Genomic DNA, 18,899 nt, shown 5'->3' with positions numbered 1-18,899 from the left:
GCCATGAAATCCTAGGGCGCTGGTTAAACATAGACTGACAAATGGCATGTTATGATGCCCCTTCAGAATGTATGCAGCTGTGTTTTTAATTTATCTAAAAGCATCCTGCAGGGGCCAAGAAGTAAAGAGAAGAAAAAATAGTCAGATAGTTGGGGAAATGAAGAAGTTGTATGGTGGAAAGGGATGAAAGGTATACCTAAAATTTTCTACAGTGTCAGTTTCCCAGTTAAAGAACACAAAATTTCAGGGAAGTATTGCCACCATGAACAAGTTACTATTGCCAGTGCTTAGTAGCTGAGGCGCACCTTACTTTGACTTGCAGTGTACAAAAGTAATTGTGGTATTTGAGACATTAAGGCTCTACTTTTATTTTTAATTAGCTTAGAAGGAAAGTTTAGTTATTATTGTGGAACATATTCACTCCTTTAATTATGCTTATTTATAATATTTTAATTTATCTTACCATCTTTCATGGCATTGTAATTTTTTGAAGGCTATTATATGTGAAGAGTTACTGAACAAAGGAACATCACTGATGTGTGGCTTTGGACAAACTCTTCTGCACAGTTATGGCAACAAACCATGATCAAGCCTTTTTAAAGCTTATGGATTATCATTCCCTGCCTCTGAGTTATAAGGTTGGAGGTACAAGATTTCTTTGCGCCAACGCATAAAGCTTGATGCCAGGAACAAAACAAAGGATAAAATATCACACCATGCAAAAATAGCACTTGAGGTTTGGAGGATTTTGTGGGTTGAGTTTTTGAAAAGAGAAACAGTCAAGGCATAAGATTTTTTTTTTTTTTTCTGTCAGAAAACAAACAAAGGGACAACTTTGTCTTTCCCTGAGTGGAGAGGACTCTGGGGCTGGCTTCGGGGGAAACACTAAAATTTCAAAAAAACTGAAGACAAAATAGGCAACTACATAGAAACTTGTGAAAGAATAGGAGCTCTGAACAAACATAAACGGAAAAGAGCTATATTACAATTCAGATGACAACAAATTTACTTGTTATTTATACCCAAAAAAATATTTTCTTGGGATATTTTTGAAGTGTATTAATGATATGGAATATTAATGATATAAAATGACATTTAGTGATTAATGAATTTTAATTACATTTAAAAAAGGAAAACACCAAAACCCAACAAAACAAACAAAAAGCCAACCCCACAGCAAAAACCCCTCCATACTATAATAGGTCTGAATCAAGTGCTCAGAAATAGCCAGTAGATAATTCTATTGCTTCTAGGTGTTTTCTATTGTTAGAGGGATAAAAGTCCCCTTCCCTGCCAGTTTTGCCTTCTACCTAAAGAAGTGGAGGAAGGAGGAAACATGCTTGGACTAAGAACTAGAAAAACGTTACAACTGTTTTCCTGGGCCAAATCTGTGAAGCCTATGAAGCAAAAAGATGTAATCCATGAAAATCATGGCTGCTGCTAAAACCTAGCTTTATTAACTGAGAGGACTATTCTGAATGAATTGCCAGTCTGTTAATAACTGTAGAAAATTATAGGCAATATGGAAATACCTTGCAAATTTTGTTAAACTAACATATGCTTAAGTTCTCATGCTTATGGTGTTTTACAAGTCTTTTACTGCTGACATGTAACATCTTCAAAAGGAATTTATTAGATTTCACAATGTTAATAAAATGTGATTCCACACCCTTAAAAACATTTTCTGTAGCAATTGCTTCTCTTATTTTTTTTTCCTGGGCTTACTGAAATAAATGACTAAAATTGACTTAGAATGTGAAATAAATATTGAAATATAAATAAGTGACCATATTTAAGTTTTCTAAAGAAAGTAAATGTTAAGTGTGAGCTGTGTTTTATTCCTTAGGATAGGTCCTTGCTCAAAGTGCTCACTGTATTCTGCTCTTTCACACTACCTCTGTTCAGAAAAAACCTGAGAAGATTTTAATTTACTTGCAACCATTTTGATACTTTTTCCCATTTAAAATGGCCTTGCACTTAAAAAATTGACTGTAGCTGAAAGCAGTATGTCGCAGAGTGATTTTTATGTTCATTATGTGTACATATATAACACCCAGAAATGCTGTTACAACTGTATATGCAGAGCTAAGGCTCTTGCACCCCATACTGAAAAATAGCTTGTAGGTATTGTACAGTTACTGGTTTGTTTTTTTTTTTTAGTAAATGAGTTAATCCACAGGTGCTTCATTGATGATTACATAGAAGTATATGTGATTTCTAATTGATTGTATTATTATACATTTAGGTGATTTTGATAGAAGTAGGGATTTTGGTATGGATGTGGGAATAAAAATTTTGAGTATTTGAAACTTTCCACATCCCCCCTTATTTCTTTCTCAGCATTGTGACATTATCATCGCCATGTCAGAAGATCAGATAATTGAGTGAAGCTATTCCATACTCATTTTCTTCATTTTTACGGCTTTAAAATTAAATGCTGAATTTCTTTGACTCTTTTGTACATTTCTTCCCTCTCCTGCCCTTCTCCCAGTGTTTTACAGGCTCAAGGGTCTGTCCCCTATTTTTAAGACCATCATGCCAGTTACTGTGGTCTGATAAAAATAAGAAACTATCCTCCAATTTTCAGGTGGTTTCATTCATTGGAACTCAGTGGCAGTGCTTTGACACAGAATTTACTTGGCATGGGGTTATTTTAGGTCTCCCCTTTCAGCATACATCTTGGCATAGTTTGTTCTAAAACGTTCTTGTAAAGAGCTCTGCACGACTGCCACAGGAGAGGTAGGAAGTGCCACATTCAGGCACAGAACCCAGTCGTCCATTTATCATGGTAAACTACTCCTATTCTTACCAAGCCAAACAGAAAATGTGTTTCCATTCATACGTGTTAATTTAAAAAAAAATAAAAAAAAAAAATGGAGTCTTTAGCAGGTGATCAACGTTCAAAATATGTAGATTTGAAAAACTGTTTTCCTGTCCAGTCAAAAGTATGTTTTGGTACCATGTCCTGTCCCCTATGAGAAAAAAAAAAAAGCCCCCTGGGTAGGCTGCATTCAGAATATTGTACGTCCCAACTCTGATTTACTCTGGAGCTGACTAAGGAAAATCAGTCCACCAGAGAAAAGCAAGTTGCATTCTGCATCTGAATACTGTCTGGAACTTTGGGATCTTGACCCAGTGTTTCTAGTTACAGAACTAGGTAAACAAGTAATAAATAAACAGATCATATTCTTTTTGGCCCAAGTGTAAATCATTATTTAGGGTCTTGTGAGATAATTTTGCTAGGAGGAGCCAGGTATTTACTGCATGCCATCTAATTTGTATAAAGAAGGCTCAGTCCCGGGGACAACAGGAGGCAGTTCCCTTCTTCAGAAATCTCAACCTGCACCTAGCCAACACTCTGCCAAAACAAACCCAGGCTTGGCTACGTTACTCATGCATGTGTGTTTCTTCTGCCTGCTCTTTGTTGCAGGTTTGCTATTTCTGAGTCACTTGGATGTCCACTCAGCCTCAGCATCTGCAGGCATCCCCAGACAAGCTCCTTGGCCTGTCTTGTTCAGCTTATATCCTGCTGAAGCCTGGAGGGATGTTCCTCAACCAGAATTCCCTGAAGAATCTCACAGGCATGCTTGGGGCTTACCAAAATCATATTAACCATATTCTCAGCAAACAGCAAAGGTGCTTTCTATTATTATGTGGACTAGTGGTGTGTGCCTTTTATTTAATGTGTTGATGATTAGAGCTACAGCTGCTAACTGGTGTGACTGGCTTTACATGGGTTTGACAGTTGCTAGCAGAGCTGCTTTATGTATCAGACAGTATTTCAAAGATTCTTTTCCTGGGTAGTGAACTCACCTGGGCATAGGAGATTGACTTCAGGACTTTTGCAGAAGATTAAAATGCTGTGGAAGGGTTTGGCTCCACTGGAGCTTTGTCTGTGGGAATATGTTGGTACTGGGACCACAGATATTATTAGTGTTCAGTAAAATTTTTGGACTGGGAATGAAAGATCCCTCATGGATTTAATATGTTTACCTGGCAAGTTTGTTACACTTTGTGGTTTTGTTGTGTTTTGGTACTTCTCTCGAGGACCAGTGTTGCATATATGTTACTGAATATGAATCTCAGGTTCCTGTTGCTTTAAAAGGACATAAGCACTATAAATGGAGAAAAAAGCTGTGAAAACATGAACCTTAAAATCCAGACATGCATGAAAAACCTCTCAAGATTCCTATTTTAAAACTCTTACAATTTTGACTCATTTTTTTAAGTTCTGATTTATGAAATAGAAATTCTTGAAATTAATAGGAGCGCTCTAGTGAGATGACTGCATCAGAATTCATAAATGAGGGTGACCAGAGCTGTACTGCCCCATTCTGATTTCATGTATACGTGAATTAAATGCATCACGCTCAAATAACATAGCTGTGCTAACAAGCTCTCTTGTTTTCTTCATAGAAATGCAATCTATCCAACCAAAGGATCTTGTGCCAATGTGGAGTACTTTTGCCAGTATAAATTGAAAGTCTGAAAGAAGGGCTTTGCTCACATAAATATATTGGCAAGACTTAATACAGTCACAGCAAAATGTAAATTTGCTTTCTTAATGCTAAAATCTGGTTTTGGTTACATTACTGTCAGTCTAGAGTAGTTCTCTGGTTGACCCAAAGACAAGTTGAATGCAACAAAAGAGTCTTTTGGACTCGCAATCATATAATGCCACTGGAACATGGAAGTGGCAGAAGCCACTTTTTTTAATCTGCTGGTGAAAAATATCTGTGATCACATGGGTTTTGGTTAATTTACTGCTTCTGAGCCTGAGCAGGTCAAATGTGTGAATTTATACTGACACTAGAAATGTGTAATACAGAACTCCCCCACAGAACTATTTGTTGCTCTCTACCTTCTTTCATACCAGTTGCACTTTGTTTCTGTGGCTTCCACATTTTGGCATTTATTTGTCAAGACTGGGGTGTAGGAGGAAGCAAGCATTTTTTTGGTGCCAATTTATATGATGCCATAAAGCAGTGTTTTCCTTTTTTCAACACTTATTAGCTCAGCTCCTCAGCTGTGCAACACCACACCCTGGGGTGAAACTTATGGAGGGATGATTCTGAAAAGTTTATATTGGCCTGAATTTAAAGCATTTCATTTTGGAAAATTAATATTTTGTTCACATTTCCAGTACAATGTTGTGAATCTTTGACAGGATCAACCACCAAGACCTTTGGAAGACTGGAAATCAGGAGGGTGTCCTAAGAAAATATAGTTCCATTTTCAGACAGTGCATTAATGGAAACCCCGTTTCTTTAAATTGAATACACTATATTTTAAATTACTTTAGTGTCACTACACCAAATTCTTCCAAAACAGAGGGAAGTTTGTCTATACATAAACATATGTATAATATTAATATTAAGGTAAGATGAATTGTGCAATACAGTACTCCAAGTTTTTAAGATAACATTTATGGTGCCTTAGAATAAAACACTGTGGTGTTTCTTTTTCGTCATAGGTCAAAGGTGGTAGAAGGACATGCAATATTCATCAATACATTTTTCCTATACATGACGTTATGCTTGAATATAAGAGCAGGGTGCAAAGTGACTATCATATGTACCCTTGTTATGTTTTACCTATTTTTGTAAAATGAAATATGTCCCAAAAGAGTAGTTCTGTAACCTCTAATAAAAAGTTCTGGATGTACTATTTTTTAGCGTGCTGAGGATAAAATCTGGGGTCAGACCTAACTGTTTTATTTAGTTGGACTTCAAGAATACAGGTATCTTTTTCTGAGTCGGTAACACTGTCCCCTTTCTGAAGTCAGTAGAGTCAGTGAGTCTTTTCTACAGTCTGTAAAGAATGGCAGTGGCCATGAGTTCAGGTATATTTGTCTGGACATCTCAAGTTAGGTGAGATTAAGCGCATTTTAAGTTTCTACTTTGGTTTTGTATTGTTGGATTCCAGGTCAGGGCCAAAGTAGGCCACTGAAAAATTGTGTCACTCATAAGTCTAATTGGGTCCCAGTTTGGGTCTGTAAACTTGCATAGCTGGAGACTCAGTGACAACAAAATAGTAAAGACCCCGTTCTGTCATATCTGAGTTATACTACATTTTTAAAATTAGCACCATCAAGCTATCAGTAACAAGGATTTGGTTTGTTTCCTGCAGTAGAGAAACTATGGAATTAGAGTATGAAAAATATGAACAGGTCACTGTGGAAAGGTTATTCACTGGGTGTTGGATTTGCTCTAAGTCGAGCTGTAGAGCAGGTTTTCCATTACTTCTCTAAATGAATTCTCACACATGTGAAAGCTGTAAAATTGACCACCTGTGGATAACTGGATGACTCCGTTCTGAGACAATTAACATAGAGAGAATTATGTAGAAAATTAAATAATTAGATTTTTCAGACAATGGGAAACATTGTAGGTTATCTTTGCATAACATAATCAGTGTTTTCAGAAACAATTGCAAAGATAGCTAGGCATGCAGACTGGGAACAAATCGGGACAAAGAGTTATGTGTTGTATGGGTGCAGATTGCTTGCTGTTGTCTTGAAATGTGGACTGTGTTAGATATCTGTGAATTACAATAAAATTTGATATATACGTGACATTAGAACCATATTGGTTTAAAAGAAATATGTAAGTGTTCTTGTTAAGAAATTCCTTGTCTGGCTTTCTATGTTTTCCATTGTGCAAAATTTAGCCAATATTTTCAAATTAGTTGTGTATCCTTTCAGATTCAAAAGGAATTACTCAGTCGAATAAATCCTGCTGTAAGTAGGTCCTGTCCAAATTAAAGCCAGTGTTATGTGAGAACAATTACTTTTCATTGTACTCAACCTCAACCATGTGAAGTTGGGAAGTTCTGAATGTTTGAATATGCTAATTATACTTCCCGTTGTCTGTGGTAGATGCTGTTTTGCTATATAAATTGGCTCACGAATCCGCATGTTTTTGTGATGTGCTAGTTGCCATCTGCTTTGGAGATATTCCCATGCACTTTTGTTGATGCAACAGCTATACTGTTTTCAAATGTTGATACTATGAATATGTAATGTGATTGGGCTTGGACAGGTGCCTTAAACAGACCACCCATCATATTTACTTTGCTGCCAGTCAGAACAGGCAAACTCTTGGGTAAAATACTGAAGTTCTTTGAACTTTCCAGATAGATACTGAAGAATTTGTGGTTCATAATCAAAGAGATTTTGACAGTCCTGAAAAAAGCCCTGCTTGACTAAAAGCCACCATTAGGATCCAAATTTTCAAAGCTTACTACTTAATTAGATTTGATTCTTCATTTTTGTAATTATTTTGAGAAAACAATTCAGCTCAAATGCCTTACTTTTGGTGTTGGAGAAAAAAAAACTTGCAAAAGAATAAGCTGAAAGACTGGATTTATTAACATCATTACTCTAAGTCAAATGCAGAGCAAGCAGCTATATTTGCTTATGTTTATAAAATGACTGGATTTCATGTGCAAGGTACATCAAAGATTCTGTATATATATATAAACAATAAAGTTCAATGTGAACACTGAAACTTAGATATGCTTATGTTATGAACATACTTGGAAATCACTGGTTTAAATCCAGTAAGAATATTTTATCTCTGCCAGTTCTAGAAAAATAATAAAGTCACGGTTCAAACCACTAGTAGAAACTATATACACAGTAATATACACCTGTGCATGTGTTAACCTATTTGATGTCTTGGTTTTACCTTAATGGTAAACAAAGGCAAAAACTTTGACTTGAAGTCTGAACTTTTCAAGCATTAGTGACTGGAGGTGACTGATGCAAAATTCATGTAGAAATACAGGGTAGAAAACTGGTGGTTAAAGCAGACTGAAATATAAGGGATCAAAGTGAAACTGTGTTCTCATTATAGATCTGAAGAATTATGTAATATTGGATACAAAAAAAGTGTTTCAGAACAGGAATGTTTCTTGTGGTAACTGATATCACAGTTACACAGAATAGAACACAGGGGGAAAAAAAAGGTGGAATGAAAGCTAGCATAGTGGACAGACAGGATCTTGTTTTCTGAAAGGTTAGATGCAATTAAAAGTAATTCACTTAAATTATGGCACTGGAAGATTGGCATAAATGAGAAAAGGATTTTGTGCATGGGCACTCCGGCAAAAATATGAGACTTGGAGTTTAATTTTGAGGTGACCTTAAAAAATATGCTTGGTATCACATAAATATTCAGCAATCATTACTGAAAAGAAAAAAGTGTGCTATAGAAAAGTGTATGAATATTTTCATAAGGAGCAAGTGAATTTTTAAGGAGCCTCAGAACTGTAGCCACATTTTTAACTTAATATTGGCTGGTGTTGTGCCAGAGAGGAAGAGAAGATTTAGGTGTGGTTGTTTTTTTTCTGAAAAAGAGATAGTGTTGACAATTATTAATGTGAAAAATGAAGTCTCAAGAGAGGATGGCCTAATGACAGAGTTATTAGCTGCATCCAAAAAGATGGTCTCACATCCTTGCTGAAACGTTCAAATTACATGAGAACACAGTGTGCTTTCCCAGATGGGTGAGAGCGAAATATAATCATCTCTGCCTTTAAAAATGATGACAGAAATAGCTGAGAAAATTATACCTCAATTACCTTGATCGATCTCATAATAAACTCTGCACACAATCTATCTGTCTTTTCTAGGAAGGAGGTCAGTAGGAAAAAACGTACCTTTTTTTTTTTTTTTTAAAGAGGAGGACTGAGATGAACTTGGGGTGAAGTTATTTAAAGGAGTGTATCTGTTCATTAGAGATACTGTGAAAGCAAAAGTGGCTGCTGTCAAATTTTAAGTTAAGCAAAAAGTTCAGTATCAGGTAAAAGATGCCATGGTCTTGTTTTATAATGAAAAAAATCAGTATTTTATGGTGAAGAGTCTAATCCAAAATGTTGCAGTAAGATCTTGAACAAGCAAATACTAATGTATAAGTGCGCAAATATTGGTTTGAATATCTAAGGATATGAGCATAGCTTCGGTTACTAATCATGATATGGCTTTTACCTCACACGTTTTGCTATTCAAATACAGAAAATGAAAAAGTCCTGAGGTGCATAAGATGGTAAAGCATTTGCCATCTATACACAGAGGTGCAATTGTGTAGACAAGACTGGTGCAACTCAGATCCTGGTGTATTTTATATGTACACTTAACACAGTGACTGTGAGTGTAAATTGTTCTTGTACTTCTCTTAAAGAAACACTGTGGGTTTTGAATCCTTGTATTTTTATCAAAGGTCGCTGGTCCTAATTAATTCAGGAGTAGAGAAATGGTCTAGAGACCTTTGACATGAAGAAGATGCTTTTCTCATCAAAGCAGTGAATTGAAAAAAAATACTTCAGAAAAGTAAATGCAGAATTGTATGTACTGAAAGGATTTTACGAGTTGGGTGAAAGCTGCAGAATGAGAATGAATTATCCTTTTATATCTCATTTAAAGTGCTGTTATAGGCAGTGAACTTGAGAAGATAGGATTTCATAGCAGTCGAGCTATATGAGCATGGAAAATAAATACCTTTCTGAAATCATCCCTTTTGCTTACTTTTATTCCATGAGGTCATATGTGAACTTAACTCTACTGACTGAATACAGAAATTAAATATTTAAATGTAATCTCACTCTTTTTCTTTTTTTTTTTTTTTTTTTTTTTTGGTAATAGAATGGTCTACAAGAGGTTTCCACAGAAAAGTACTGGAAACACTTGCCTCTCTCACACTAATTTAATTAGCTCAGAATGCTGAAATTAAAATGCATTGTCCTCAATTTGGTAACTGAGAGATATATAGTAGGGATCTCAGAGTGCATGCAACTGTTATATATTTTTCCTTTTAATTGAAACAACAAATAAAATTCTGTTGGATAGATTTTGGGATGAAATTTTCTTCTACTCCGCTCTGTCCTGGTCCCTGCCATTCCATATGTTAACCATTTGAAATAGTAAATGGGACCGTTAGGCAAAGCTTCATCGCTGATTCTTGCATTGTAAGACCTTTTATAATTCCGAACTTCAGTTTTAGAAAGGCTCCAGAAATCTGGACCACTATTACACTTTTGAATCATTTGAAGTGTTTAATATAGAATGTTTATGATAACTATATGGGAGAGTTGCTGTTTCAGACACCCTGGTTTCCAAGTTTTGCCAGTACCTTTCAGCCTTTTGATACGTAAGGATGGGATGTGTAGACTTACTAAAGCTTTCAAGTTTATTATATTTTATTTGGGGAGAAGCAAGAAAACTGAGTGATTCAAAAATTCTCTGATTCCTTCTCTTGTTAAAGAGCTGAAGTGGAAAGGAGGAAAGAGACATAATGGACTATGAGTCAAAATTATAGATTTTGATCTAATTTATGGGGTACACAAGTATAATTGTTTTTGATAATGGTTTTGCTCATAGTAACATAGAAAACACCTATCAACACTTTTAATATTAAAGTAAAGCCTTTAGTTAATGAAGACCTGTCCTAATATTTTACAACAGAAAAGCTCCAGTTTGCATGTCACCACGTACCAGAGCATTTGATAACACTACAAAGGGATCTGTTTTACCAAGCTGGTTCTGATCCATAAAAGCTGTGACTGCAAATTATTTCCCCCTTTTAAAATTCCTAGTGATTATATTTTCTCAATAGTAGTGTTGCTATATTTGTTTCCTAAGGGTATCCAGGTGCTGTCACCGGAATAATGCAATTTTGAGACATTTCTTTTCTGCGTGCCAAATTCATTGAATTAATCACCGAATGCAAACGCGGCTCAGTACTGTCCAGCGGCAGTAATGAGATGCAGCTTCTCAGTGGATGGTTTCCAAGCTGGGAGAGGGCAATGGGAAGCGGCAGCCATTACCATCTTCTGCTGGTTTGGCTGTTGGATACAGTGCAAGAGCTGCAGCCCACTTGGGCCAGAGCACGGCACAAACCCCCACATCCATAGTGGGCAGTAATCAGCAGCCTTCCAAGCAGAGCAGTCATGAAACCGTGTTGCTTCTTGCCCCGAGACACAGCGTGTTGAAAACAACATGAAAACATCTTCTGAAGACTGAGAACAAAAACTTGGACTGAGAATGGACCTGTGTGTAAACAAAGGGCTGTCGTCCAGCATGTTTGGGCAGTATCTGAACATGTGAACGTTGTGCCTCAGGGCAAAAATTAGCAGAACTGAGAGAGAGTAGAGCTGTTTAAAAAAAAAAAAAGAAAATCAAATGTGCTTCCATATTTTAGTGATGTTAAGGATTTAACACTACTTTCAAAGGCTGTGTCAAAATGTATGTATTTTGGGACCAGGGTATATGTACTTTTTCACGTCATCTTTAGAGAAACACACTCAACAAGTGTAAACCAATGTGGCTCCAGTAAAACAATTGAGAACTAGGAGCAGAGAAGGGGCTAAGTTTCAAAATTAGGGACAGAACCATTCCTTTAAGTTTTGGATCTGGGATTCAGGGCTAACTTTAAATAGAGTAAATTAGTTTTGAGAGGTCAGGCTGATTTTTCAAAGCAGGAAATATTCTTGACAATGGTCTTACTTCTGGAAGGTTAACATCCTTCAAGAGTGGTCAAGCATAATATGTTAGTACCAACAGCTTCAACAGTGATAGCTCATAATAAGAAATCAGGACTTGTTCTTGCAAACCTTGTAAACATGAATGTACTTAATTCCACTCTAAGTATCCGGCTTTAGCTTCATATAATTTTGATGTCAGAAGAATGAATATAGTAGTGATAATTCTAATAATAATGAACAGTTGCTTTTTCATGGTTGCTTTTATTGTGTATACAGATTGCTCATGGATGTGTCCAAGTGTCTTCTTTTTATTTTCTTGTTACATTTATCTCATTCCTGCTTTCCAGGGGTTTATATTTTTATTTATAATACAAAAATACTTAAAACACTGTTGCTATTTGTTTTTATTGTCCAGTGCCACTACTTAATCCAGGTGTTTGTTTATCTTTGGGAACAAAGTTCTTACTAGATTTTATTCATGTTTATGTTTAAACTGCTTCTGCCGCATTTCATGGCTGCTAGGCCTCTTGGATGGAAGGATGTTTTACCATGTGCATCATTATCACTTCCTTCGTTATTTTGTACACATCTATTAGGTCATCCTAAATGTTTTTCATTGTCACTGAAAATATGCTTAACACATAACAGGTGTGGAGCCAGATGGGGAGAGAAAGCTTGAAAAAAAAAATACTAGTTTATCCCTTGCAATGCAGTGTCTCTCCATCAGACATATATTTAATATATATAAAATATAGAGATATATAACATATATAAACATACATGAGAATATATTGATGGAAAGGGGGGACATGGCCTTCATAACCCACTCTCTCTATAAATCCTCTATGTAAGTGCTTTGCTTTGAATGTCCATATGATAGAAGAATCATATAAAGCAAGAAAGTCTTCTAGGTCTGAAAATTGTAGGTCACTGACTATCTGACTGTCATTCATAGCTCTTCACAGCCTTTTATGTTATAACTCTGTTTAATATTGTCTTAATCCTTAGGTTTATTTTTTCCTTTCATGGACACAAGGTGTAAGCAAAATAAGTAGAGAGTTACCTAATTGTTGCTGATCTGCCTTGGGATTTCTCTGTAGTGCAGGGTGTTAAGTCGTGTTGTAGTGCCTGTATAGTGCCCTGCTATCTGGCATCAAGTTGGGCTGAATTTACTAAGTGATAAGAAAAGAGCTGAGTCCCAGGGATTCAGAAATACCTTTAGTTTCACTGCAGCCAGGTGAAATTTGCAGGAATTTTAGGCCTTCTCTTACAAGGATGGGAGCCTGAACCAGCCCCATAGCCACAACTGGGAGAAAAAGTGGAAAAATTGGCATACTTTATCCTGCCTTTTCTGTCTTGTCCTCTACCTGACGAATATCTGTGCCCACAAAAAAGTAAAGAAGTCTATTTCAATTCCTGTAGGACTGGGCTCTGAATCAGGAACAGTAATATAATTCTTGTTTTTTCCTTTCCTTTTCTCTGCTATTATTAGACCATTTCCTTTGTCCCTGTTTCTCATTTTTTGTACATTTTTTGGAGACCACTATTATATTTTCCTTTTTCTTTAATGTGAGTATGTCTAAAGAGTCCATTGTTGTCAGTTGAAATATTTATGTAGTTTAGCATTCAGTAATTCCATTTGCTCCTTTAATTTGATCCTTTAACTTACTTCTGCTTATTTTTACATACAGTGCCTCCAAATCCTCTGCACCAGATTTGTTTATCTTTTTTAAAAGCTTTCAGCTTTCTGCTTGTAAAACTCTTTGCATTTCATTCCTTACCTAACCACAATGGTCTATGTTGCACTTTTCCCTGTTTAGATTGAAGTGGGAAGAATTTCAACTGCACTCTTTCCAACAGTTCCTTAAACATTTCCCACTTTTCCCCTAGTAGCTTTCCCACAGTTAGTGTAAGTCCAATCAAAAGTACTTTCCACTCTTTTCAAAGTCAGCTACTTTATTTCTCTTATGCTTTCTGGTAATATTCTGTGCTCACTCTTGAAATTTCTCGGTTATCATATGTGTTTTGGGAGAATGTTATAGTATGTGTGTGTGTGAGTGAGTAAATATGCACATTCATGCACACATATTTAGCCTTTTTGCTTTCTTGCCTTACCTCAGCTTCCAAACTGCTTATATCCCAATACTGTCTTTTGGGGTGGATTTTTTTTTTTTTTTAAATGTAGCAAGACTATTAGAGGGATGAAGAGCCATCTGATACAAGGCATTTGTCCAGTCCCTGGGGATATCTGAGTAATTGGACAGCTTGGTGTGAGTTCTGGCATGGGCCACCACCCCAGATGTTTTGGTGGTATGTAGGACAGTGAGAAAGGAGTGATGTTGAGCTAAGGAGGGAAAGACTGTAAACAGAAAACCTTGGATTTGTTTTTCCTAAACTGATGACTGCAGAACTGAAACTGCTTTTGAAGAGCAGAAGTCTGAGAGATTTACAGAAGGTTACCTGGTGTATAGACTGTCTAAAAACCCATTCCCTGATTACTTGCCTTTATCACACTGCTGCTTGCCCCCAGCCCCACATCCCAAGTTTCTGAAAGTCAAAAAAGTCTCTGCAAGTCAAAAAAGTCTCTGCAAGAGGAACACATTTGGTTCTTTATATTAACAGGAACTGTAAAAGCATTAGCTAATCAACCCTTTCAAAATCCTTGGGCTTAATTGAGCTCTGCGTGGCTCCAGTTTTATGCTGGTTTGGATCCAACAATTTCACTGGCATAAAAGAGGATGAATCAGTTGCTTGAATTATTCTTTAATGAACTGGTTTTATAGAAAGGCCAACTGGAGCAGAGGCCTGAGATGGCTTGAGTCAACATTTTCTGCTTTTTTGCTCATTCTTCAAGGCTGTGCTTCCACATCAAGGGCATGTAGTGGGTGGGACGTGCAGTTTGGTCAAAACCAAAAGCTGTGGGCTGTGGGCTAGCTCTTCAGCTGCTTTTAACTGGCACAGCTCCTGTGAAACCAAGTTTTAATTCATGGAGAAATTTCATTATTATACTCACTGGGTGAAATCTGGCCACTGGTTGTAGTTCCCAAACTCATGAGATATTTGTTTATTTTCTCCACTCAGATAGTGCCTCCAACCTGGTTTTATTTCCACATAACTGCTATGCTGGTTTGAAAGTCAGCCTCCAATGATACTTCACTGCAATGAGTTCTTCCTTGCTAATTTTGAAGTGTTGACCTGAGAACTATTTTGGTGTAAGTGCAGCACTTCCAAAAACCCTGTGAAAACCTGAGTAAAACTTCACCGAGTAAATATATCTGCAATAATAACTGGAAGGAAACACAGTATTAAAAGTGGAATAGAAAGATGCTAAGACCAAGCAAATAGAAGAACATACCCCAGTATATGAAGTTTGTGGAAGGACCAGAGGCAAGTGGATGGATTCACCTGCTTGCATAAAATCAAATGATGCGTATTTTATTTTGTGACTTTTTATTTTCTTTGGTTAAAGCAAATAATCAAAATAGAGTTGTGAAATAGTGTATGTCCAAACATATGTGTACCACATTTTGTTTCTCATGTAACCTTTATTGCTAAGTGTTAAATGAGTTGTCCTGCAACTGGATAGGAATTAGAGCTTTCTGAGCAAAAGACATTTTGAAGGAGCTGCTTTGTGAAACATACAATAATAACTGCAGGCCAATCAGGGTTCTCTTGCAGTATTATCAGATTATTATCAGGTCTCTAAAAACCCTGATGATTTTTTTGTTTATTTGAAGTTCTGGGGTTTATTTTGCCTTTTTGTGTGTGTGTGTTTGTGTGTGTGTGTGTGTGTGTTTTATTTTTGTTTAGTTTTGTTTTTTTATTTTTTTTTTTTGTTTTTTTCTTATTTTTTAAGCAATGTGGCAGTAATGCTTCTTTTATGAGAGAAATAACATCAACAGAAGGCTAAACAGCATGTGTCTGTAGAACATCTGCTCTGAGAAGCCTCTTGAAAAATTACCACTCAGTAGCATGATAAGAAAACATCTGTGAAGCACTGGGAGAAATATTAGCAATGGTAGGAGGCAAGGAAGGACAAGTGAAGTTGGAGCTAGACCAGGGACAGACATCTACCAACGGGCAGCAGCTCTGTTATTTCTTTCACCATTTCATCCATATTTAACATTATGATTTTATTATAAGCAGGGAGGGATATGACAAGGGGAAAACTGAGTAGGGGTGGCCGTTGTCTTGCCAGGTGCAAAGCTGAAGTCCCAGCTCCCCACCCTCATCCAGGCAGCCCTGTTGTTGTGATGGGAGGGAGGGAGTGCATGGCTGGCCAGGCTTCAGGCAGGCAATGGAGCACTTTGTGTAATCAGAACCTGGTATATGTGTGCATAGTCCTCTCCTTGTTTTTCTTTGTTGTGCTGTACAAGTTGGATAAATCACACAAGATTTTATTAGAAAAACATTGTTCTTATTAAAATTGTGTATAAACAAGCCATCTGCCTTCACAAATCTATTTGAAGATTTTTTCTTAACACTGGCAATTAGATTTCAGGGCACTGATGGAACACTGCTGAATACGGGGAGGATGACACGCAGCAGTGTCTTAATCATTAAGCAGACATTTGGCTTCAATTGATGTGCAGATTATGCTCCCTTTTAAAAGTGAGATAGTTAGTGTTTGTTCAATTACACCAATGCAACTTCTCAGCAACTTTTAACAAAGAACACATACTACTGAGACATTTCCCACAACATACCATGGCCTCAAAATCCCATTGGTTCACTATAGAATAAACAGTCAGGAATTCCTGGAAATTAAAAAACAAAAACCACATGGACGGTAGGAGAAAATTAAGTTAGTGACCCTAGGTAAAAGCAAGTAAGATTTTCAAGCATCCACTCTGTTTCCAATCTTATTTATTTCTTTTCTGGTATTAATCAGCCTCCTAGATTACCCTTTGGATCTGGCTTTTTCCATTACAAATCTAAAAATACTGTATAATGACAACTTCAATATACTATAGGTTGTATATTATTCTTCTGACTAATACATGCAGAAATTGATACATATGTTAAAAATACATGTATGAGAAAGAGCTAAGAATAGATAGATGGAAGTGTAATGCCTCTGTATTTGGAGAGGAGGTCACATGCTGGCAAACTGGTGGATCAGTTTATTATGAGATGCTAAGCCTACAGAAAAAAAAACCAACAAAGGTCTTTTATTCTGGTTATAGAATCTATTTCATGTAATAAATCATCAAATGGAAGAAAGGAGAAACTATGAATAAGAGCCAGGCACTGGAATCAGGCTGTTTTGTCACCCTGAACAAATCAAATTTTCTCATATTCCAAAAAAAATGGAGCAATAATTCAAGCTTATTCAAGGTGTTCTAACACTAGCAGGTCAGGAATTGCCTCAGGAAAGCACTAAACATATCTTAATGAGTATAGAGTTTGAACACCTCCTTATTTCAGTGGGCTTAACCATAAACCAGCCTAACACAGGACAGTTCTGTGAATCACAGCCTGAGTTATAGTGATTCTTTGTTGTTTTCATACATTTCGATTCACAATATTGTTCCTAAATTTTCTGGCTCTGACATACATAACACACCAAGCACATGTTTTAAGACTCAGTTTGCAACCTGATCAACCCATGCAGACCTTCTGTTCCTGGGAACTACTGATTTGTTTGGCCATATAGTGGGATGGTCTCTTCCTCACTGGCCTTCCTCCTCTGCCAGTGAGGAAGAGAACGAGCCTTCACCTAAACTGAAGATCTAAACTCTCATCATCTTCTAGGTAAAGAGGTTTTCCATCTTCAGATATTTTCCTTTTCTGCTTCCAGGTGCTTCCATCTCTCTGATCTGCTGGTGGTTGGTGAAGACAGTGCTTTGGATGTATGCTATGACCATTGAACTGTTTTGAAGGTACAAAGTGGCTCGAATAATAATTTACAGTCTTAAAGCAATGCCAGTTCAGCTTAAGTTTTGACCCCTTACAAAGCTCTGTTTAAACACTTATCTTGCTTCATACCTTTTTCTCAATTCAGTATCTTGTGCAAGCTAAATAAGATTTAGGAGTGTCCAAACAATGGTCTGTGCCAGTTTAAATAAGTTGTTAAAACTTACATGTATCTCAGATGAGTAAGGTTTTGTTTAGAGTTAAGAACACAAACAGTAAAAGATAATATGAATTGCATGACCTTATCCCTATTTTCAACATTTCTGTCCTTCTTTAAATTGATTTATCTAGAATATTGAGTGTACAGGAGTGTGTACAGCTCCTGACATGTTACAGAACAAATGTTCATTCATCTTCTTAGTACGACCAGAATGTATGTGTTTTAGGTAATAAAGAGGTGAACAAAAATGAAAAAAAATAGCATTTGGGTGACATTTTGACCTTACCTGTTGGAAAAAAGTTATTCAGAATTTAAAACTATCCCAAAGTTTACTAAACTTTTTGAAATCTAAAGAAAACCACTTGGTCAAGTTTGATTTTCTCCAGACTCATTGCCTGTCCTGTACCGATGATGAAAATTGTCTTTATCACCTGCAACATTCCTTATTCTTCACAGGGATGCAGAGGGGAGAAAAAAGACTAATACTAATAAACACCCAAGCCATTTATTTCAATAGTTAGTAATCGCTGCATAACGATTTACAAAAATTGCACATCCTCTGTTTAACTAAGGTTTTGCCTGTGATCATCATAATCAGTTCTGCCTGTTTGAAGAAACGCATGCTTGCACAGCTTGAAACATTTAAAACCTTTCAAGTCAGGCTTTGGCACCTCTGATGGTATGTACTGTGCTTATGACAGTTAATCATGTGAACTGAACTTTTTTTCTCTTCCCTTTAAACTTGGTAGATTTAAGATTATCTTTTTTTTTTCCCCATATTATTTCTTCAAAGTTAAGTTTCCAGTGCATGAAACTACTTGACCTGGAAAATAAACACAGCACCATACACAGCACTGTGGGACAGCAAAAGAAATCTGACCGAACTAACAAAAGACACAATGGAGGCCTGATTTTCCATGGCATTTTAGTAACAGTTTTAGGGTACCTAAACAATAGATGTGTCTTCAATTGTCTGCAATGTTCAATACCTTCCATAAAGGAGTTTTAAAAATCTGGTCCTTGAATCTTCAGTGACCTACCTTTAATTTCCTCAAAGTAATAAAGGTTGACATGTATTACAGACTTCAGTAGAAACAGCTGATATTTACTCCCTCTGAGAAAACCAGGCCCTGCAAACCAGGATCTCTTCTGGTGAACTGTAACTGGGATCCTTTCATAACAGTGAAGGTGTCTAATTTTACACCTGTGGACTGTTCCAGTGCTGCGCTACCTTCTCTGAGATTTTTATTTCCCTTATACTCAGGGACAATTTTATTTCCTATGACCAGCAATTGTTACCTCTTTTCCTTTTGCCTTGTTCCTTAAGAGGAGTCTGGCTCTG

The sequence above is a fragment of the Empidonax traillii genome, unplaced genomic scaffold (genome assembly GCF_003031625.1).
Source record: "Empidonax traillii isolate 1590-97213 ecotype Southwest subspecies unplaced genomic scaffold, ASM303162v1 scaffold596:size394506, whole genome shotgun sequence".
In the NCBI taxonomy this organism is placed as follows: domain Eukaryota; kingdom Metazoa; phylum Chordata; class Aves; order Passeriformes; family Tyrannidae; genus Empidonax; species Empidonax traillii.
Note: the sequence above shows the minus strand (reverse complement) of the source record.